The sequence below is a fragment of the Lissotriton helveticus genome, chromosome 10, assembly GCF_964261635.1.
Source record: "Lissotriton helveticus chromosome 10, aLisHel1.1, whole genome shotgun sequence".
NCBI lineage: Eukaryota > Metazoa > Chordata > Amphibia > Caudata > Salamandridae > Lissotriton > Lissotriton helveticus.
Window position 1 is genome coordinate 1,051,506,238 of NC_136071.1, and position 23,291 is coordinate 1,051,529,528.

The window sequence follows — 23,291 nt, forward strand, 5'->3', positions numbered from 1 at the left end:
TCAAAACCTCTTAAATTTCCTTTAGGCGAAATGGCAGGGAGTCTAGAAAAATCAGCTTGGCAGTGGGGTCCGTTGTTGCAGATCGAATCACTAGTTGGGGGATCAATATCTTCCAGTGTCGTCACTTTGAGTAGAATTTTACCAGTATATTTCTAAATGTAGATTGTTTTTTGTTTCAATGCAGTATAGCATAAGGGTCGATGGCAGTGTGTAGAATGGGATTTTCACAGATTTGAGACCCTAGATCCAGGAGCTTTCCTATGGAACTCCCTTTCAGTGGCCATCTTGCATTCCTTATGACTTCAGAAGGATAGTTGCTATGAAGAGTTTCCTTTTCAAAGTCAGAGAGAAGAGTTCTGTTTACGATAGTGGGGGCTGCAAGGAGGTCATTGTGGGTTGGAGGAGCAGGTCGAGCATCACAAATGTTCACTGTAAAAAGCCAGTCCTTACTGGGGCTTCGCCTTGGGCATCACTATGGCCGTCACTACTGACGCAAAGTGCAGGTCTTGCTTTCGTGGCCATCATGGACAGTCACTGTCAGCATGTAGAGCATGTCCAACCGGATCTTCATGTTGGCGGTCATCACAGGCAGTCAATTCTCAACACAAAAAGGTCACAGAGTGGCCCTGAGGAGCTCAAAACTTCTGTATCGTCACCTTTTCTTATGGAGTGGTACATTCAAATGCCAACCACGGGTCAAGGGCCAGGGGGGCATCTCTTAAGGAGGCCTCTGTAATCTTGTTGTGTCCCTGTAGCTCAAACAGGAGTTCAGCCAACTGGCCCTTGCAGTCTCTTCTGGAGAGCATGGGATCAAGGCAAGCAGGTCCAATCTTCCTTCTTCTGACAAAAGGGTAGTCTTCTGGATCTTCCACAGATCCCAGAGTGTGCTGATGAGAGGTTCTGAAGATGACCCATTTATATCTGGTGCCAGCCTTAGCGAGAGGGAATTCCCCAACCTACTTCCAAAATAGTTCTGGACAGTTCTTCCCTTCCTCTGGTCCTGGCTCCAAACTGTCTACCATGACAAAGGCAAGTACAGGCTTGGTGTCACATTCCTTTGTGTGTCCTGCCAACAGGGCCCTTTAAAAAGTAATCAGGGCAGAGCAAAACTCCTCACCAACTATCCTGTCAGGCAGAGCCACCCCATCACACCAAGGACGTCTTTGTTTCCATGCCTGGAACCAATACACAAAATATCACAAGAGAGCTGTTGACAGTCATATGACCCTGGACAAGGAGGAAAGGCATATTTCGTTTTGGCAGAAAACCCCTAACTTTCTAAAAGTAGCATTTTGAGAATAGTAACTTAAAATAAGACTCCAAGAGAAAGATATCCTTACAGCAACAACAAAAACTTGCCATGCCCTATTGTATTCCAGGGCCTACCTTAGGGGTATCTTGTAAATATTAATAAGGAAGGTTAAGCAATATAGGTTGCAGTGGCAGACCTGAGCCATGTTTTACTTTAGTAGATGACACAATGAGTGCTACTGCCCACTAGTAGCATTTAATGTACATGCCCTGGGTACATGCAGCACCATTTGCTAGGTACCTATAAGTAAATTAAATATGCCAATCAGATGTAGGCCTGTTATACCATGTTTAGAAGTGAGAGCACAAACATTTTACCACTGGTTAGCAAGGACAAAATGCACAGAGTCCTAAAGGCCAATACAAATGGGATCAGAAAAAAACAAAGGCAGATGAAGGTAAAGATCTGGAGTGACCCTGCATAAAAAGCCAGGTCCAAATTCTCTATTTCATTTAACATAACACTCCCTTCATGCCTCAGTCTCTTTCCTATTGTCTTAATCACTACCTCTGTGTCCCAACTCTTCCTACCTTATGCTATTTTTTACATCTTCTCCTTTCTATCATCATGTACCTGTCTTGCTTTCCCTTCATCTGCACTTTCTCATTTACACTCATCTACGCTCTAGTTATTCATCTCCCTTTCTTTCAATTACTCACTCTTTATTTGTCACTCTATGTCTCTGTCACATTAACGTTTGTATACCCTTTCTATATGTCAAAGCCCAATTATCCCACAGGCATTCCCCTTTTTTATGTTATCTATCACTCCCTCTAGCAGTCTCTTACTTTATTTCTTTCAGTACATGTATCTATCCCTGAACTACCTCACTATATCCCTGTCTTTACTTCTCTTCCTGTATTAGACAATCTCTGTAACTACCAAAAACAATATGTATCTGAGTGCCCCTTTCAGTAGTTCGGCCGCCTTTACTCTTTGTTACTCTTTCTCCATATTTAGATATCTCTGTCATTCAATATGTCACAATGATTTCCTTATGTTTACTTTCCCCAATACTCCCTCACAGGATTTCTGTCTCTCTGATTCATTTTCCATCTCTATTTCCCCTTTGTAATATTTCTCTTTCCTTCTGTGTTTATCTCTCTCTCTTTGACAACCTATTTGTCTATATATCAATCCCTTTCTCAAGCTCCTATCTTATGCATCTCACTCGATGTTTTCAACTTTTTCTTAGCCGCTTTCTGCAACGTTCTCCATTCTACTATCTGTTCCTCTCTTACTCTGTGTAAAGAAAGGGGTTATTAAATTGGGAATGGTTATTATCGACAATTTAATGAACCCACCTTGTTTAGGTTAAAACACAGTTCTGAGACCACAAGACTGTGTAGCTACGGCGTAAGCAGCAGGTTATTGCTAGTGAAGTTCTAATGGTACCAACAATTTCAAAGAAAACGACATTATAAAAGAAATTCCAAAACCACATCAGAAAAAAAGGTCATTTGCATGAGCAAAAAGCCACCAATATAATTTAAATAGGTTAAGGGGATAAGAAAATGTAGGGGGCAAGATGGCCGCTGATCGGCTGTAATGAGAAGGCTTAGATCTCCCCCCCCCCTTTCCACGATCTGACGATGATGCAAAGACTACTGCTAGTCCCTGTTTGGGTAAATCGAATACCTGGTTGGGCGCATGAATACGATCTACTGTGGTGGTTGCCTCACCGGGTTGTTCCATTGGCGATTTCTGTGCACCATAAACTTGGCCGTGCAATAGGGCTGTTACAGCGGTGGAGAGCCAAGTGCAGTATTGCGCCGAGGGGTCCTAAACGGCAGAAGAAACAGAAAGACCAGAAAGACCAGAAGGGTGCAGGTGAAATCAAAGAAACGCAGATGGCAGCCCTGGCCTTGTCTCTGCGTGGCACGGGGCAGCCGCGCAGGGTGATCACTAAGAAACTGGATGAGCCACAGGGCACTGGCAGCAGCTGGACTGCTGTGACTGGCGGCAATAAAGACTCTGCCAGTACAATTCGGAAACCTAGGGAAACCACATTGCGGCAACCTACCTTGATTGAATCATTTACTGCAAGGTCGGCAGAGACCGCGGGAGCTGGAGCAAGAGCCGCTGCGCTTGAGAACGCCGAAGGTCTTGTGACTGGGCAATGCGGGGATACAGTGTTGCATTGACAATCCAGGTCTGCCGATAGTCAAAGGGAGCCGAGCGCTGAGTTCACGGATCTAACAGGCAGTGCTCAGGGAACAGACAGTATAGAGGTAGGAAGCCCCGCTCTTGGTAGCTCGAACATAAACAATGTGATAAATGTCGGGGTGCTGAGCTGGAGACTGCTGGGGTGATGGCGGGAGATGAGAAGGCACCTGTGAGTGGTAAGCTGAGTAGCCAAGCATTGATCCCCTCAGTGGCCCCCTCAGTACCTCTCTGGCAGCCGTAGACATGGCAATCTCAAATCAGTCACAAGGTCTTACCCAGGATAAGGGAATCACTGGCTCACCCGATGGGGATTGTTTCTTTTCCCTCAATGACAAATCGGGATTCCTTTCTATCTAGCGAGGGAAGTCTATCTAGATTTACAGGCACTGTCTCAGATACTACAATACCATTCTTGGACTTGACCATCAGTCTGGACCAAGAAGGATTGAGCACCTCCCTGTATCGCAAGGAGACAGATAGGAACAGTCTTCTCCTTTACAATAGTCATAACCCCAGGGCCCTGAGGGATAACTTACCCTTTGGCCAGTTTCTTAGGATACGCAGAAACTGTACCACCAGCTCCGACAACAAAAAGGAGTCTGTACTGCTCCCACACAAACTACAGGATAGAGGGTATCCAACCAGATTGATTCATGATTCACGCAAAAGGGCCCTTAATAACCCTAGAGAGGCACTACTGGAGACACACCCGAAAGAACCTGACAACCTGATCACTTGTGTGACTTGCTTCACAAAAAACTCATCGTCATTACCAGTGCGGGGGTTGCATTGTATGTCCACAGACAGTACAGTGCAAGGAAATTAAACTGTCTGATACATTCACATGGCATTTGAACAAACACACAAATTGCAACAGCCCCAGATGTATTTACATGCTGATTTGCCCATGCGGAAAAAACTACATCGGCATGACAATGAGGCAGGTAAAGTTAAGGATTATGGAGCATAAGGGCAACATCCGGTGCTCTAGAATACCGACAAGACTCTGTGAACACTACATCCAACATGGCCACCAGGCAGATAGCATCAAGTGGCTAGTACTTGAATCCCACCCATCAATCACACAACAAGCTCTGTTCAGGATTGAACAGCGATGGGTACATCGCCTCCAATTGGACGCACTGCGCCTAAATGACTCCGTCCCTTGGTCATCTCTGTCTAGATGATCCCCATTTGGATAAGTAGGCACTCTTCCACCACCTGCCCAGACAACTAGCTGTATTAATTTAACTGGCCCCCTTCTCCTGTGGGGGTTTAGTTTGATTGATCCTGCTATCCGTGACTAGCATCTTGTCTTTAGATTTACCCATTTTACAGTGTTCGTCAGTACAAGCAGTATCCCTCAAGATATATATAATTTTTTTATATATTTTTGTTGCACAGGCACTGGAGTAACCCGACCATACTGCTAGCATGACAAGATGCACTGTCCCCCTGTATGTTTACACAGGCACTGGGGTTTTCCAAACACCCCACCTTAAGATGGCCGCTAGGTTTACCCATCTGACACTAGCAGCTTTGCACGACACCAACACACCTCTCAGACGCATGCGCAGACATGATTGCCGGAGACCACGCCCACTAGCAGAGTCCTCGACGCGGAAGTATGGACAGCTTTTAAACCCGGTTGTATCGGGAAACCGGCACCAGCTGTTCCGCGCTACCTTTGGAGCGCCACGCGTGTGGGTAGGTTGACGAGCCCTGGCTGCACGCACTAGAGGTAAGCAATGTGTCCGTGTCTTTAAATACCGGGTCTGTGTGGTATGCAGGCTCTTTCCGCTTTTCGTTGGCGGTATTCGACCACGAAGTTCAAAGGTCCACTTGAGTAATTGACATGGCTTCGCCAGACCTTTTCATAGATTGGTGGGTTGTGTACGTGACCCCCCATGGGTGTTGTAAGTCGGGCCAAAGGGGATTGTCAGGGAACTCGGCTAGCTGCCTCACATCACCTCGCCACCCCAAGGGGGCGTTATCAACAGGGCTCTTGTCTTGTTTTAAGCTGAGCATGCCATGTTTTATGCCCTGATTGTACGCTTATTAACAATGCGGGGGTTCACTGCACGCTAGCCAATCAGGAGGTACTGGGGGCTTGTGTTGGCTCGCTGCGATCTATGAATCGGGGGCGAGTACAACTACGATCATGCTAGACACCTGTTATCATGGCATCTTTACATCCACTACCTTCCGAGTGGCCCTCCTACTTTTATAAATCTGGCACCCGGTGCACGTGTATCTCTCTCTCTTTTTCAAGTACCGTACCTTATCGTGCTGCCCCACGGGAACAGACTGCGGGGCCCACTAGGGACACCCTTAGGGTAAGAAATAGCCCTTGCATTCCATACCTTGTGACATCTTCATCCCATTCCTGTTCTTAAAACTGTTGTTGTGTACTTTTGTGACCACGGGCATATTCTGCAGAGATGCCCTCTGATTGTGTTTCCTTGTGTATGGGAACTTGTTTTGGAGAGCTGTGGTGATCGTTTGTTGATGAGATAACGCCACTATAAATGTTTGGCTTATTTCCATACATTTCTTCTAGGTCACCACACTACTGCAGGACCTCCTGGCCTGCCCCCTTACTGACCCAGAGAGGTTGTATCTTTTATTTTTCTTTGTTGTTTTTCATCACTGTGTAGTACTGAGCACCTGAGGTCCTGAAGAATTGCCAGTTGGGCAAGAAACATGTCGACCTGATCAGAGGGTTCGAGGTAGTCCGCTGTGCCCCTTACAGTCTCTATCTCCCCTCCCACTCTTTTAATCAAGGGAGTCAGACACGTGAATAAAGGTCCTTGTGAACTGACCCACCTTTTTTAACCACCACCCCCTCACGACTACACCTTCACTTGACCCCTCACACGCACTCAACCATTGGCTGGAACAAAAGAACTCCAACAAAGAGCGCCTGTTAGGCGCCCGTCAGACATTGCAGCGCCAGTCTGATGAGGAGCAGTAGGCCAATGATGAAGCATGACATCTAGCTCACTGGGTGTGTGAGGCCTTCTAGTTTCAACAAGGGAACAACCTGTTCCCTGCCTTTGCTCTCCTCCTTTTTACACACACACACTTACTTGTCTATCCCCCGGGGAAGTTTGTACCTTTTGTTGTATGAAGTCTATCTAGTGACTCAGACTCAGTGGAGAGCTCAACTGTGCAGAAGGCGCCTGCGGCCCATAGGGTTTATCATCAGAAGAAGAGGTCTAAATCAAAATCCAAACTGCCAGTTAGTCCGTCAAACACTGATGCCGCTAGGAAACTTCTCTGGGATTACTCAGCCACATCCCAGTTATATCTGGATGATGGTTGCACAAACATGCAGGCGGGGCAGAATAATCTGAGCAGCCCACCTCAGACTCCTTCAATGGATCTCCTTTACACTACCCTGAAACAAATGCAGGGAGAAGTAAGGTCAGAGAGCCGGAGAGCAAAGCAGGCAACGAAGAAGATCCAGGGCTCTGTGAGAAAGATGAATAAGCTGTACAAAGACATGGCAGATAGGGTTACTCATGTGGAGGAAAGAACAGGAAGAATGGAAGATGATGTTAGTAGGTGGCAGACATTTAAGGAAGCACAAGAGAAGGCGGTCGAGGACGTCCAATGGAAGTTGGAGGATTTTGAGATCTGCCAGAGGCGGAACAACATTAGGCTGCTGGGGTGGCAGAAGGGGTTGAAGGGCAGGACGTTAGGTTGTCTGTCATCAATTTGCTGAATGCAGTGGCTTAGCTGGGGGGGGTGGTCCGCCCAGGTGGCACTATTTTTTAGGCGGACACACGCGACACTGGAGGCCCGTTGCGGCTGCGGCGGCCTTTATAATTTATTTGGGAACAAACACAGTGTCCTGTCCCCAAATAAATTATGAAGGCGGCAGCAATGAGCCTCCAGTGCCACGACTGCCCGTGGCCCAGTTTAAAAGTGCAAAGCCGCCGCCGCGCTGCACTCCTGACCTGCTTTGGTAACTGGCTGCTGCACAGTGCACACAAACGCGGGACTTAGTTTTTGGCAATTTAATTATAAGCAGCCGCGGTGCTTTCAATTGAATTGCCAAAAACTAAGTCCCGCGTTTGTGTGTCCTCGGACTCCTCGACCGTTGTTGGGCCCCCCAAGCCTCCAGAGTCCAGGGCCGTCAATCTTGTAGTGTGTGCGGCACGCACGAGCTCTACCAATGACGGCCCTGTAATCACATTTCGGCCAGCCCTCGCGAGTAGAACGTAGCAGTGACGCGTTACGCACTTCACCGCTACGCTCTCATGAGGAGTCAATTGGGGCAGTGCTTTATGCTTGTAGGTAGCGCAGCTTTGGGTGTTTTGCTGGCTCTATGGACTGTGAGACTGGCTGCTGCACTGCAGACTCAGTAAAGCAGAAGTCAGTCATTAGGGGAACAAAGTTGGAACCGAACCACCCCTGCCTGCCATAGAGAGACCCTGCCTGGAGCGAGTGAGGTAAGAGGAGAGCAGCAGGTTCAGAGGGGTGGGTGACTGAGTCTGCGGCTCATCCATGATAGCTGCTGCCAAGGTTTCAGATTGCTATGTGTGGCACTTTCAGAATTTCATTGTACTTATGAGTGACATTTCAACGTCTAGGAGTCTCACAGGCAAAAATTAAAATCACTCAATAAAGATGAAGGAAACTTATGAATACCAGAATTACACCCATTTGATTATGAGTAAACTCTAAAATTTCGAAACACATGCAAAGCAGCTGATCTTTGCAGCATGCCTTTTAACCCTATATGCACAATTTTATGGAGAGTCAAAACTGCTACTAGACAAGTCACTATCTAGCAGGGGCTTTTACACCCATGTCTAAGTCCATCATCCTGTCTGCACCCTTGCTATTCAGTGAAGATGTATGAGATACATGGATGGCCTGTCTGCGCCCTTGTTATTCAATGAAAAGGTAAGAGATACATGGATGGCTTGTCTGCGTCCTTGTTATTCCATGAAAAGGTATGAGATACATGAATGGCCTGTCTGCACCCTTGATATTCAGTAAAGAGATATGAGATAGATGGATGGATGGCCTGTGTGCACCCTTGTTATTCAGTGAAGAGGTATGAGACACATGGGTGTCCTGTGTTCACCCGTGTTATTCAATGAAGAGGTATGAGGCACTTGGGGGGGCATGTGGGCACCCTTGTTGTTCAATGAAGATGAGTGAGATACATGGGTGGCCTGGGTGTGTGCCCTTGTTATTCAATTAAGATGTATGAGATACATGGGTGGCCTATGTACGCCCTTTATTTCAATGAAGAGGTATGAGAGACACTAGTGGTCTGTCTGCACCCTTGTTATTCATTGAAGAGTTATGAGGGACATGGGCGGCCTGTGAGCATGTTTGTTATTCAATGAAGAGGTATGAGATACGTGGGTGGCTTGTCTGCGCCCTTGTTATTCAATGAAGAGGTATGAGATACATGGATAGCCTGTTTGCACCCGTGTTATTGAATAAGGAGGTATGAGATACACCTATGGCCTGTCTGCACCCTTGTTATTCAATGAAGAGTTATGAGATACACGGATGGCTTGTCTGCTCTCTTGTTATTCAATGAAGAGGTATGACGAGATACACAGATGGCCTGTTTGCGCCCTTGTTATTCAATGAAGAGGTACAATATACACATATGGCCTGTCTGCTTCCTTGTTATTCCATGAAGATGTATGAGATACATGGATGGCCTGAGTGCACACTTGTTATTCACTGAAGAGGTACGAGATACACAAATGGCCTGTCTGCGCGGTTGTAATTCAATGAAGAAGCATGACACACACAGGTGGCCTGTACGCACCCTTGTTATTCAATGAAGAGGTATGAGACACTTGAGGGGCCTGTGTGCGCCTTTGTTATTCGATGAAGAGGTACGAGATACATGGGTGGCCTGTGTGCTCCCTTGTTGGTCAATGTTTCGAAATAAAGAAATGTGCATGGCAAATATATAGATACAAGCCAAAGACGACTTGAAGCATGTTAAGTGTGATTATCAGCTGCTAAAATACAAGTGAAAAACATCTATATTAAAGAAGTAGATGTACATAGATAGATAGGCTTGAGCAAACCAGGTAGTCTGCATTATGCTAAACTTACATGAGATGCTTTAGGTGTGTCTATTTAAATATATTTGGCAAAAACAAAGAAAGGAGTATCCACTATGATTTTGAAGAACAGACGTATCTGGAGGATCGGTTCTTGGCAAAAAGAAGGAAATTCATCCTTTTGATAGAAACCCCTCACTCACCACCTAGTGGTGACATGCTTCATCATTGGGGTCCACCTTGGCGTCCTAGCGACACCAAGGTGTGCTACAACACCTGGACTACAGTGGAGCGGGTTGTGGCTGTAGGTGCAAAAAAATGTTAAAAATTGTCCTGGTTGTACTCAGAAAAAGTAATTTTATTTTTAGAGCAACTGAACAATGTTTTAAAATTAATACTGGCGAGATCCTGGTAGGGAGGGTTACGACCCAGGGATCTCTATATGTGTTGAGTGGTCAACATGTTTCTACCATAAGGGCTATTGCCCGGTATTCGTCAGGACCAGAAAAAACAGGTGGACAGGGGGTGCGTGCTCCCTAAAAAGCACACCCGTCCTTGATCCCCTGTGTGCCTACTGGCAAAAATTGCCAGTGGTGAGTGCCGCTCAATAAAATAAGTGAGCTGGCGGGTAAAAAAAGAGAGACTCCAATATGAGTACTCTAGGCTTCAACGGGCAGGGCGTAGGGTCAATGCCTGTATAATAACAACTTAGTTTCAGGCAGGTAAGATCAGAGTCGACCTACTCCTCGCGTCCACTGCTCGGCTATTTAAATATATTGCCAAAATAATACCACACATTATGACTAAATTATACATTAGAGAAGAAAATTGTGCAATCTACACAATTTATATGGGGGTACTGCCAAAGAGATTCAACTCTTGATGTGCATGGACAAGTCACAGATGATACACAGTAGGAAGCGTTCTACTGTACATTGGAGTTTTGAGTAGTTCCAACGTAAATTGGTAAAGAGCAGCCTCAAAGTGCATAGCTGCCAAGCTTTCAGATTGCTAGGTGTGATATTTTCATAATTTTATTGTAATTATGAATCCGCCGCCGCAGACATTTGCACTAGTTTTAGTCCTTTTAGAGTGTCTCATTGCTCAAATGGGTGTAATTACTGATATAATTACTGATATACATATATGTTTCCCTCGTCTTCATTGCATGAGTTTTGCGCGCAAAAAAGGGAATAATAATTGGTGAGATAACCCTGGAGGTTAAAGTATTTCTTGGAGAAATTTCTGTTTTGTGTAGTCTCAGATCCGACTCAAAGTAGTATAGAAGGTAAATGTGCCTGCAAAGCACATCATGTAATATGCAGATGACATCTTTTTTTTTAATGTAGCTAGGTAAGGTTACTATTTTGAACACAGATCCTTTTGTTACTTGCAGGTCATAAATAGTAAGTCTTTTATATAGCACAGTGAGCTATGTAGGATATGTGACTGCTACAACTTTTAACCCTCACTGATCATGCTACACATCTTGTACACTGATTTACACGCTTGCATGATTTATTTTCAATCTGTATGTTATGGAAATCGCTCTGACACTCTGCATTGGGATGTGTAGCGTTACAAAAGAAAGTAAAATAGTGCTATTTAAATTGTGTGTAAATACTGGGACAGACCAACACATTTGAGATACTTTCAGTACATGCACTTACATAAAGAGGCCTAACAAAGTCAAAAGCATGCCTCTCTTAAGTACCTGTGAAGAGATAACCAGCTGTGTGCTTTTGTCTCCATTGTATTTACATTTAAGTGTGAGGCTCCAGGCCCATCGATCAAAAGGAGGCCTAATGGCCCCTTAACTGAGCCACACTCTGACAGCTGGGACATGATGTGATGCCCACCTCTGTATGGTACTCAACGTACAGGATGTGTCAGATAACAAGATAGTGAGGGTTACAAGGTGTAGGAGTCGCATGCCCTTCTTAGCTCACTGTATTTTCTTGCAGTTTAAATGGAGCAGACTACAAGCTAACATTTTAAAATGGATTTATTTATCCATTATTCTTTTTATTATGAATATCTTTCTTTTTCTTATTCTTTCAAGCTCAATTAAATAAAAGAAAGTGGTGTAGCCTTTAGAAAAAAGAAAAAGGCTAGAGAGGAAGAATTAAAAAAGTATGAAGGTTCACTACTGAAATACCTCAGTCGCGAAACAGAAACTACTAGTACTACTACTGTTACTGAAGCAGTTTCCGATTCTGAATTCAATCCATCAACATAGTTAAGTGATCCTTCAACTTCAACAAGTGATAACGAACAACAAATTCCAGCTGTTGACTTAAAAGATGTTAGTCTTTGGCCAAGTAAGATTAAAGATGACACACGTATCTTATTGGTAGAACAAGGGGTGTCTGTGGTTCAACATCTAGATTCTGATTTTGGTGAAGTGATTCGTGAGGGTGCTTTAATCAAAGGACAAACCAGAAAACTTACACGCGAGTGTTTTTTTCAAACTCTTCCAAATAATGAAAAAATGTTGAGGTCATGGTTGGTGTACTCTCCTTCCAAGAAAGCTCTTTACTGCTTTTGTTGCAGACTATTTGCTGACAGATGTCATTCAAAATTTGATCTGCAGATGGATTCAACACATGGTGGAAACTAAATCCTAAAATTTTCGATCATGAATCTAGTGTGGCCCATGTTCGATGTTTCACACAATGGAAGGAGTTGGAAATTAGAATCTGATGTGGAGCAACACCTGATAAAAAGGCACAAGAACAAGTTGAAAACAAAGTGAAGAAGTGGAGGGAGATACTTTCTAGATTGTTGCATATCATTAGATTCCTAGCTAAACACAATTTGGCTTTATGGAGTCACCGAGAAGGAATTCATTGCAAGACTGATGATGAACCTGAATAAACAGGAAATAGAAGTATTTCTAGAATTAGTTAATTTTTTGGGCAAAATATGATCCAGTGCTATGTGAGCATACTGTAAGAATTAAGCTGGGAGAAAACTATGCTAAATCCTAAAAGTCGCCTACTATTCAGAATGAGTTTAGAGAAATTTTGGGAGAAAAAGTAAGAAGCAAAGTTATCGAGCAAGTTAAAGAAGCAAAGTATTTTTCTATGATATTCAACAGCATCCCTGATATTTCTCATAAGGATCAGACAAGCCAAGTTTTACGCTACGTTATGATCAATGGAAATAAAGTGATGGTTGTGGAATCATTTGTCGATTTCATTGAAGCAAAAGGTAAAACCCCTGAGAATATTTCAACTATGATTTGGCAGAATTCAGAAAGCAACGGAATAGATATTCAAAATTGTAGAGGACAGGCATATGATAATACTGCTGTGATGGCTGGTCAACATACTGGCGTTCAAAGACGCATCAGAAATTAATGGAAAAGCAGAATTTGTCGCATATACAAATCACTCGGTGTTTTTTTCTTCCTCGACCCATCGCTGGGATATTCTGACTTCAATCACTGGTCAAAGTGTCAAGCGTGTAATAGAAACTCGGTGGAGTGCGCGTAGAGATGCTGTGAGTGTTATAAAAAAGAATTACTCAAAAATCTTAAGTGCTGCAGAACATTTAACTGGTGAAGAAGAAAATAGAGTTACCAGGTCAGATGCTGGTGTGCTGCTTGTTGCTTTAAATCTTTTTCCTTCCTGTGCTTTCTTGGCCTGTGGGAATCTGTCCTTGTAGAAATTAACAACACTCAGGTCTACCTCCAAACCAAAGGATTGAATATACAACAATGTGACATAAAGCTCAATGCTTTAAAAGCATTTCTAACTGAAAGTAGGTGTGAATTAGTTTACAATTCAGTAGCTTCCGCTAAAGAAATTTGTGATGATCTTGGGATAGTCATGGATCGTCGGTGTAGAAAGAAGAAACTAATGGCAGGTGAAGAATCACAAGATGCTGAATTGTCATATAAAAACTGAGTTGAGGAGAGAAATGTTCTCTTCACTGGGCAGAGTGATCCAAAAATTCACCACAAGATTTCAACAACTTCATGTTCTTGCTGAAAAATATGCTTTCCTTACTCCATTGAATTTTTTGAATGATAAGTACGAATGTCAACTAAATCATTATCATGATGACATTAATGAGGAAGAGTTCCTGGTTGAGAGAAAAAGACTTCAGAGTTGTATTTCTGTGTCTGCTACTCAAAACGAAACCGAGACATGGAAGGACAGTCCCCTTGAACTTTTGCAGTTTATTCTAAAATACAGTCTTGAGAACTCCGTTCCAAATATTGTAATACTACTGCGAATTTTCCTCACAATTACTGTAAGTGTTGCCGGTTGTGAAAGGAGTTTTTCTAAATTGAAATTGATTAAGAATTACCTAAAATCTACAATGAGTGCTTTGCGTTTAAGAAATCTTGCCATACTGTCAATAAAACAGCAACTGAGTGATGAAGTAGACTTTGATGATGTCATCGATGGTTTTGCTAATAGAAAAGCAAGAAAAATAACATTTTAGAATGTTGGATTTAAGATTTACTTGAAAAATAAACATAGTATTTTCATTCATTTACTTTCCTATACATCATTTTGAATTCTTGTTTTTTTTAATTTGGTGTGTATTAAAAGGGGCTGCAAATTAAAACAATATTTTTTATATTATTACAAGACCTAACAATAAAGTCATATTAACCTTAGTGTTGTTTTCAGTGAATTTACTATAATGAATTCATGTCTGTCTCCATCCCTCCTCACCCTTCTTGTGCAGGGGGCCGTCCCACCATGTTTGGGGTACAGATTCTGAGGTGGGCATGCAGGACCCCCAGGCCTCTCGTCTGGGAAGAGGCCAGAGCAGTCTTTGGCACTGAATGACAGGTTATTGATAAAGATCTGATTGACTTTCCTAATCCTCCGCAGTTAAACTGTCGATAGCCCCTCCACTCCCCTCCCTTCACACACCAGGGGCTAATGGTGAACCCCACCCGGCAGTGTGCAAGCCTTGCCCTTCTGTACTTGACCCATTATTATGATTTTACTGTTCTTGTAGACTTTTAACACTATTGGTTACCAAAGTAACGGGAAAACAAAATCGCAGGAAAATGTAATGTTTCTTGTTTCTTCTGAATATTCAAGGTATGCCGCAGCGCCGGAACAGTTGTCCCGGGTCTTGGATAGAGTTAAACATGTTCCCATGGCCCTTACAGCTGTGTTTAAGGATTGTGATGATAATGTGTCACCCCTGCCTGTATTTTAGCTTTGGGCCCCCGGGCAGGCTGTGCACCATGTGTGTGCGGAGGCTGCTCGGAAGGAGAGATGCACTATTACAAGTTGGTTTTGTGTCCCAAGAGCACACGTCTTTTCATTCCCAGGGAGTTGGTTGCTGCTGCTTAGAAGTAATGACAGGGTGCAACCCCTGGTTGTTGCCTTTGGGCCACCAGAGTAGGCTGTGTATCCAGTCTGTGTTGGCAAGGTGGAGCTGACTGACCCCTTTGTGCTGCGTTTAGTTCTAAGGGCACACAGTGAGTCATTCCCTGTGAATAATTAATTTGCTGTTTTTGAAAGATAAAGAATCACAGGCTTCAACACTGTTAAGTTCGTTTTGGGTCCCCAGAGCACATCACGTTTGTGCAGGTCCCCACTGCTTTAATGGGGGGACTATGATGTATGGTCATTTAATGTCAGCTGTAGATGATGGATCTCTGGACAGTGTCATGTATGTGCTTGTTTGCATTGTGCTGAGGGAATTACCAGGTAATTGTTCACACAGCTCTCTGATGGATGTCACATGCGGCTTTTCCGAGTCCCCAGATAGATCATGCAGTCTGTGTGTTCTCTTTTGTACTGCCAGTCAACGGTGTATCCAACTGTGTAGCCTTTGACCGTGTCCTCTATGTGCATGTAACTTGCATGACCGAGGTAACTATTAGCGTCCTGACTTCTGCCACATTACCGTGGAAAGAAGGTGAAGGCTAAGGCAGTTGATTGCTCCTTTTCAGGGTCTTGGGTGTGAGGCCTATTTATGTCCCCAACGCGGCTTAAAGTTATAGCCAAAGGGCAAGTCAGAATGTTTTTTTTCCGAAGTTAAGGCCCAACAATATTTGGTAGAGTTTAAGGAGAAGAAGGGGTGATAAGGGAGGGGCCTTGGCTGGAATTATGGATAGTTAGTTTTTTTTTTTAGATATTTGAGATTTAGGCGGTACAAAGGGTCGAAACAATAGGAAGGGGGGTTGAGACTTGCTACGGGCTAAACTGTCACACATAGGTCATGAGGGACCTATTTGCCTGTAAGGGGGTGGGGAGGGACGGGGGAGGGGTCTGAGGCTTGGGGGGGTTGGGGGAGGAATGGGGGTTCATATGGTACAGAACAGCGCAACATCTGAAAAGGTTGGGTGGACACACAAGGTGTAGCAAGAATGGGGTAAGAGGGAATTCAGAATGGGGAAGAGGAATTTGTGTATTGATTCACTGGTCAATTGGTTGGGACAGGTATTTGATGTAGAGGGGACAAGGGGCTATTTACTGGAGCAGGTGTTTTTCTTTTTTTGCTTGCACATATGAAACAGGGGACTAAGACTAGAGGGGTTGCTATTCTGTCCAAAAGAAATGATGTCATGGTCAACAGAAAGCGGGAAGATCAATGGGGTAGATGGGTCTTGGTGGAATGCATAATAAATGATGAAACGGTTGCTATAGGATCGGTGTATGGATCTACTGAGGATGATCCGGATATATTTGAGTTTTTAGTTTTAGAGCTAGCTTCATGGCCTGAGCGGGGTAGGGGGGCTGGGTACGGAAGTGGGACATCGCTATGTTGGTCGCAAAAAAAAAACATGTCGAGCAATTGTTGGCCTGGCTTAGAACAACTCCTTAACAGATGTGTGGGTACGTTTGAAGCCCCTTGATCCCTTGATCCACATTAGGTCTGTGTTAGATTGAACTATTTTTTACATCAAATTGCTTGCTAACAAGAAGTCAGATGGAGAAATTGCCTCGGATTATCTCTGACCATAATCCGCTAGTGTTAATGTTAGTGTTAATGTTAATGTTAATTAAAAATTACAAGAACGGTTAGGCATGACCGGAAATTGACTTTTGAAAGAGGATTACGCAAAGATGTAAGCTATCTCAAACATATGAAGGATTGGATAGTAACCTATTGGGAGATTAATAGAGGTAGCACTTCGTCAGGGGTAACTTGGGATGCTTTTAAGGCAGGCATCCGTGGGGAGACGCTGAGCTTTAGCTTATATGAACAAAAGTAGGAGTTAAGAGCAAGAAAACTGGCTAAAATAGTTACTGATGCAGAGGAGGAACTGAACTTAGCAATTCTTTCCGGGGCCCCCCTGATCAGGCGCTCCTTAAAGTTGCATGTGCAAAGGCTGAAGCAGTGGAGAGCATTGCTAGTAAGGCGGCTGCTACTTTTTTAATAAAAAAGGAGCAATCTCATGAATTGAGTGAGCGAGTTGGGCATACTCTGGCTGTCCATACAAGACAGAAAGCGGCCCTAGGAGAAGTTAAGGGGATCTCGGATGGTAAGGGGGGAACAGTTATTGACCCCGATGGGATACGAGGGGTTTTTAGGCAATTCTAGGCTAGGTTGTATAGTGAGGATCAGCCAAGGGACCTAACAGCTATCTAAGGGTATCTCAGGGATATCTCTACTCCCCTACTGTCTGAGGGAGATAGCGAGGCACTTAATGCACCTTTGACCCATGAAGAGATTTTTGCAGCACTGAATAGTCTCCCATCAGGTAAGGCTGCGGGCCCAATCGTATCCCCATCAAATTTTAACACGTTTTCTAGGAGGTAATCTATCTAGATCTGGTCGATACAGTACTACAGGCTCAATTAGGAAAGTCTGTTCCAAGTTCTTGGGCAGGCGCCGATATATTGGTAATATTAAAAAAAGCTAACTCACCTTTAGAACCAGGGTCTTATAGACCAATAACTCTTACGAACTTGGACGCAAACATTTTCTCCAAGGCAATGGCCCTTAGGCTCTGTAAGATTATAGGTGAATTGGTTAGTCCCACTCAGCATGGTTTCATTCCAGGGAGGGGTACTACGAAGCATGCCCACAAAGTTATCACCCTTTTCGGTGCCATGAAAGTCTCAGGGGAGTTTATGGTGGTCATGCTGCTGGATGCAGAAAAGGCATTTGATCAGGTCTCCTGGGACTACCTCTGGATGGCCTTGAGGTGGTGTGGTATCGGTGAGGGATTTATCAATGCTGTCCAGACTCTTTACAGAGCTCCTACTGCCCCGACTCAGAGTCAATGGAGGTTACACGTCGGCCCTGCATATTAAGCATGGCACTCGCCAAGGGTGCCCATGCTCGCCGCTACTATTCACTGTATATATTGACCCAATAACCCGTAAATTGGAAGCAAACAACAAGATTCCTCTGATAAAAGCCCACGGTCATGATTTCAAAACTTTGGCATACGCAAATGACGTGGCTATAGTGACCCCATTACCCGCTGGCGCTATAGTTGAGGTGGAATCAGAAGCCCTGGCATTTGGTCAGGTTTCAGGTTACGCGCTAAATGGGCCTAAGACCCAGATAATTAAGAACAAGGGGACAGTATGTAATGACATACATGTCATTGATTCTGCTGTATACTTAGGGATTAGTATCTCGGAAGATCTGGATAAGACTGTTGATAGAAACATTGAACCCATAATATTTAAAGCCAAAAAAGACCTAAATAGAATGCACAATCTCCACCTCTCTTTAGTAGGGAGCACCAAAGTAGTAAAAATGATTATTTTGCCCAAGTTCCTCTATCTTTTTAGGGCAATACCATTGGTATTTGAGGTCAAATGGTTTTCGGCGCTGGAGCACTTGATCAATAGATTTATTTGGGCACATGGGAAAACCAGGAGGGCTCTTCGTTTTATGACTCTACCTAGGGCTAGGGGAGGTTGGGCTGGTCCTGATTTTAAGATATACTACTGGGCGGCAGCCCTTCAGGGTATGCGTGGGCTGTTAGGAGGGGATGCGTCTGATCAGCAGGTTAAACTAGGTTATATTGATATATATGCTATACTCATTGGGGAGGAGGCAGAGAACTGCTTTCTTAAATACACTGACCCCAGCTATTTTAATAGAACTAGATTCAAGACATTGATGGCAGCCTATAAAGTCTGGGCATCATTTCGGAAAAAATATGGGTTTGGAAGGTTTAATGCATATACTCAGTTGGTCAGGAATCTATCCCTACAAGGGGAAATATTTGCAGATTCTGTAATGGCTGAATGGGGACGACGGGAAGTCCGGAAACTGGGTGTTCTGAAGGGTTCTAATGGAGTTCTTCAGTTTTCTGATCTACAGGGGGTTTACGGTATTGATGGAAATAACTTTTTCAAATATTAAAAAGTTCAGAGCTTTTTAGTGAATAAACAGGGAGGCACCGCTGGGTTCTGTAAAAATAGGATATTGGATGTTATTGAGGGTGGTGCAGACTGTATTATTCGAAGGTTCTATTCTGAGCTCACTGCAACGAAGGACGACGACCTGGGAAAATATGGGAATAGGTGGGCAGATAAGCTTGGGGTAGATCAAGACTGCTTCCGAGACTCATTAGAGTTGGGACAGACCATCTTAAGTTCTGCAGGGCGACAGGCCCAGCAATATTAAACGATGTACTCTCTGTATTATACACCTGCAAGGATAGCTCAGTGGGGGGAACCGCAGGCACTCGGTGTCCTCGATGTGATAGTTCAGAGGCAGAAATAATCCACATTTTCGCATCTTGCCCTCAGTTAAAGTTACTACATAGAGCTATTGAATCTTTTCTGGATAGAACTCTAGGAATCAAGATCTCTCTCACACCAACTTGGATAATACTTGGGGTAAGCGGTGATGACGAGCAATGCTCTTCACATTACTTCTTATTTATGGCCATGTCAGTTTTACGAATGTGTATTTCAACAGCATGGTTAGATAAAGCATATCCAACCTTTCAACAGTGGCTTGCTGGGTTGCTTGCTGTGTATAATCTCGAGAAGGCGATTTATGCGAGGAAGGGCAAAAAGGGGAGAATACTTGGGAAACGTATCTGGGAACCTATTTCGAGATGGGAGGAGAATATGTAATATTTTAAGTTATGTCTTTCTCATTATGTTGTTGCAGTAGGAATTTCAATGATCAATATTGAGGTTAACTTCACAATTGGAGGAAAAAAAAATCTTTCTTTTTTTACCTTAGTTCATGCTCTCTGTTGGTACCTGTTTTGCTTTTGTGTTAACATGTATATCTCAGATGTGTGTTTGTTCTACGCATAAGTACTTTGGATTGTTGCTGTGCTTAATAAGATGAAAATCCCCCCCAATTTTTTTTTTTTAAAGGGGATAAGAAAATTTAAAATGTCAATCAAGTGACTTGAAGTGCCTGAGATCTAAGCTTGATATCAGGCCAACTGTAATGGAACGGATGTTGGATGCAGCAAGCTGGTTGTCCCAGGCATAGTTATTACCTTTGGATTTATTCTCTCAAATAGGAGTGAAAATCTTCCAGTGGGGCAAAGTCCAAAGTTGTGGTCGGTGAGGGTTCATCGAAGTCAGATATGTTGTTGTCCGACTCAAATCATGGGTTCTCAGGCCAAAAGTTCCAAGTGGGACAAATCTAGATGTCCTCCTTGCTGAGGTGTTTTACAGGTTGAAAAGATGTGTCATCTCACAGTAGTACAAGGTTTAAACTTTGGACTTAGCCATTTTGCTGGAAGTCAAAATCAAACAGCGTGGCATGGCTGGCAGCCACTGTAATACTGGTCTCCATGAGCCTGACACCTTTTCTGTGAGATCTTGCTGACTCTATTTTCCGTGTAAATAGCTCTGAGTAGGAAAAATATGTTTTTCTTAACAGCCACTTGTGCAACCTTCCTAGGGAAGCTTCAGCACATAGTGCTGCTCCTCTGGAGGTGGAAAATAACTCAGCACCAATTCTGTCGAAGTTGTGGGGAGGTTCCTCCTGATCAGTCCTGAAGCCACTGGCTCACTAGGCCAAGTTTCTAAGCACCCGGTTTCATTGCAGCTAGATCTCCTTCAAGGTCCAGTCTTCTGTGGTAATTTTGTCTATATTGGAGTTAGGTGTGTGTCTGCTTTTTGTGTCTCTGTAGCAGGCAAACAGAAGGCAACCTCTGGGTCCTTGGAAGGAAGTTCTAGTCCCTGAATTTAAGAAGGATTTAAGGAGTCCTTAAGTTCCTCATCTTCCTCAGCACTCAGGAATCATAAGTCAGGAGTCTTCCTCCAAACGGGCCTTCTTATTCAGGTGGAGTCATTCCAAGTCCAGGAACATTCTGAGGAGGTGGTAGTTGAAGTGCCAAATGAATCCTGCGCACTAGTCAGTGACCGGACAAATTATCTTCCCCAGTCCTATCTATTTGCTTTCAGTCCCTCCATCTCCTTTTCCAGCACTCTTATTTGACTTAGAGTAAATTCATTCAGGAGCCCCTCTTTCAATAGGGCAGATCTCCGCTCTCACCAGGTATGACAGTTTTCAATTTCTTAGCCACTCCCCTAGTTAGATGAGCCTTCATCCAACCTGAAAGGGTAAAAACTGTTTCACTCCTCTAGCATGACTGGAGCCTGACTATCTGGGAGGGTCCGGGAATGAACAGTAAAAGCCATCCCTTCGATCTACAAATCAAAGTTTTAGTGCTAAAGTTGGCCTTTGTTCTGCCTACTGTTCCTGTCCACATTCAAATACATAATTCTTGCTATGTGGGTACAAGTTAAAACTCATTTGGTATTCTTGGGCTGGGAGTAGGCCATTGTCCTCTAAGCCAACTCTAACCAACGGATGTGCATTCAACTCTGGAGGGATGATAAGAAGCAGAACTAGTTTAAAGTCATTTCTGCCTCAGGCATAAATCAATCAAATGTTTGTAAGGCATATCTTTTTCGGAACATATTAAAGCATCGTGTATACATTGTTTAATAAGGTATGTCTGAACTAGTAATTCTTCTTTTTTATCGTTCTCCTTCAATGAGAAAACCCTCTAAATGAATTGGGTTCCTTAATAAGTCATTCCCCTGTGGATTATATTCCCATTGATTTTATTATGCCAGCGTTCCGATTTACGATTGCGGCAGATCTAATCACTTACTCAGGTATTTACAATGGCAACTCTCATAATTCATTAGAAGTTACATATTCCGTACTTGAAGAGAGATTTCATTTATTTACATGTTTCTGTTTATAGAATTTTAATCATTTTAAATATCCTTGACAAACCGAAAGAGGCTGAATTCAACAGCTGACCAGGTAATGACATCTGTAGTACTATTAGGTATCTAGTTTAAGAAGGGGAATCGATTCTTTAATATACATACCTCTCTTTATAGATATTTACGCCATATAGAATTTCTATGAAACCTTCTTGTTCTTACTGCCGCATTTACGAAAATCCTCGGCAGAAAGGTAATCACGATGAATATAATTTAAATAAGAGTGCATTATTACGTAATATTGCCGATATACAGATTTACTACTGATTCTGATTTTTAAATCTAATTAAGGTTCATTTTCAGTTTTAGAATTACCATTTCTGAACCAAAGAATCTGATGCGTCTATGACGCAATAACCACATCGTTAATCATACTACTTCTACACCCAGATATAATAGGTGAGTTCATTTAGGATTTAAAGAGGCATGTGTTTCGTTTGTTTTAGGTTGGTATCTTAAATACAATGAAAAGTACCCTCCTATATATTAACATGTTCTAGCACATCTAACAATCGCTGAAATGCACTCACATCTCATTTCTTTTACCATTCTTTAAGAATCGCTCGAACTACTTGAGATCTAACACCCATACTCATATCGATATTAATTTAGTTCTTAAGTTTGCATCTTTTCATTCGAATCAGAACTAGAGACATGTCTGTCCTATTTTTACCTATGTTAACAACATCGATGCCTTCAAATGCCCCTAGCTTTATTCTTCGTCAAATAAATTTGCCTTCTGTCCGCCAACCCCAGTATCCCCTCCCACCTCATATTTGCTAGTTTTTCCACTTGTGAAATGTACAAGGAAATGGATAACCCATCTGGGGTTTATTTTTGTGATGTTTAATTGTCATACATAAGAGGTTATCATGACTGCACAGGTTGATGTTATATGAATGTAATTGTTTTTTGTATTTTAGTTAGTTGTTTAAATCTGTCTTTCTTATTTTTAGAATATATTGTGGCTCCTCCAGAAGAAGGCGCTGGTCGCCGAAACGCGCGTCGAGATATATATATTAATTTTGCCACTTTTTATATTTCTGTATATTGTGAGATAATTTGAATTGTGATAATTAAACAGTATTTTAATTGATTCATTTTTTAGGTTTAAATCTCCTTTGCATTGTGATTTTTTTATTTGATGTTTTTATTTATATGAATTTGTTGACAGTGAATCTTTGTTTCCCCTTTTGTTCACATGTAAATCATTAAATATTAATAACTGACCTTGTGTAGTCCCACCTCCTTATTATCTACTTATTTGACAATTGCAATACCTTTGTGCCTAGGTTGTTTTATCTCATTCATTTTTCCCTGACCTAGGACTGGGGCCTTCACTCCTTCAGGGGGTCCTTGTTAATTAATCATATGTAAGGCATATCTATTCATTGTAGGGATCTCAAGGCGCGGGGGAGCTGCTGACCCATCAAGCCACTGTGGTTCAGTCGAAGAGCCATATCTTGAGATTGTTCCTGAATTGGGGCAGCGACAGTGATTGCCTTAGGTAGAGAGGCAGGGTTTTCCAGGTCTTGGCGGCGAGTTAGGAGAAGGATCTTTCTTCGGCCCTGGTCTTACCGATCCGAGCCATCCTAAACT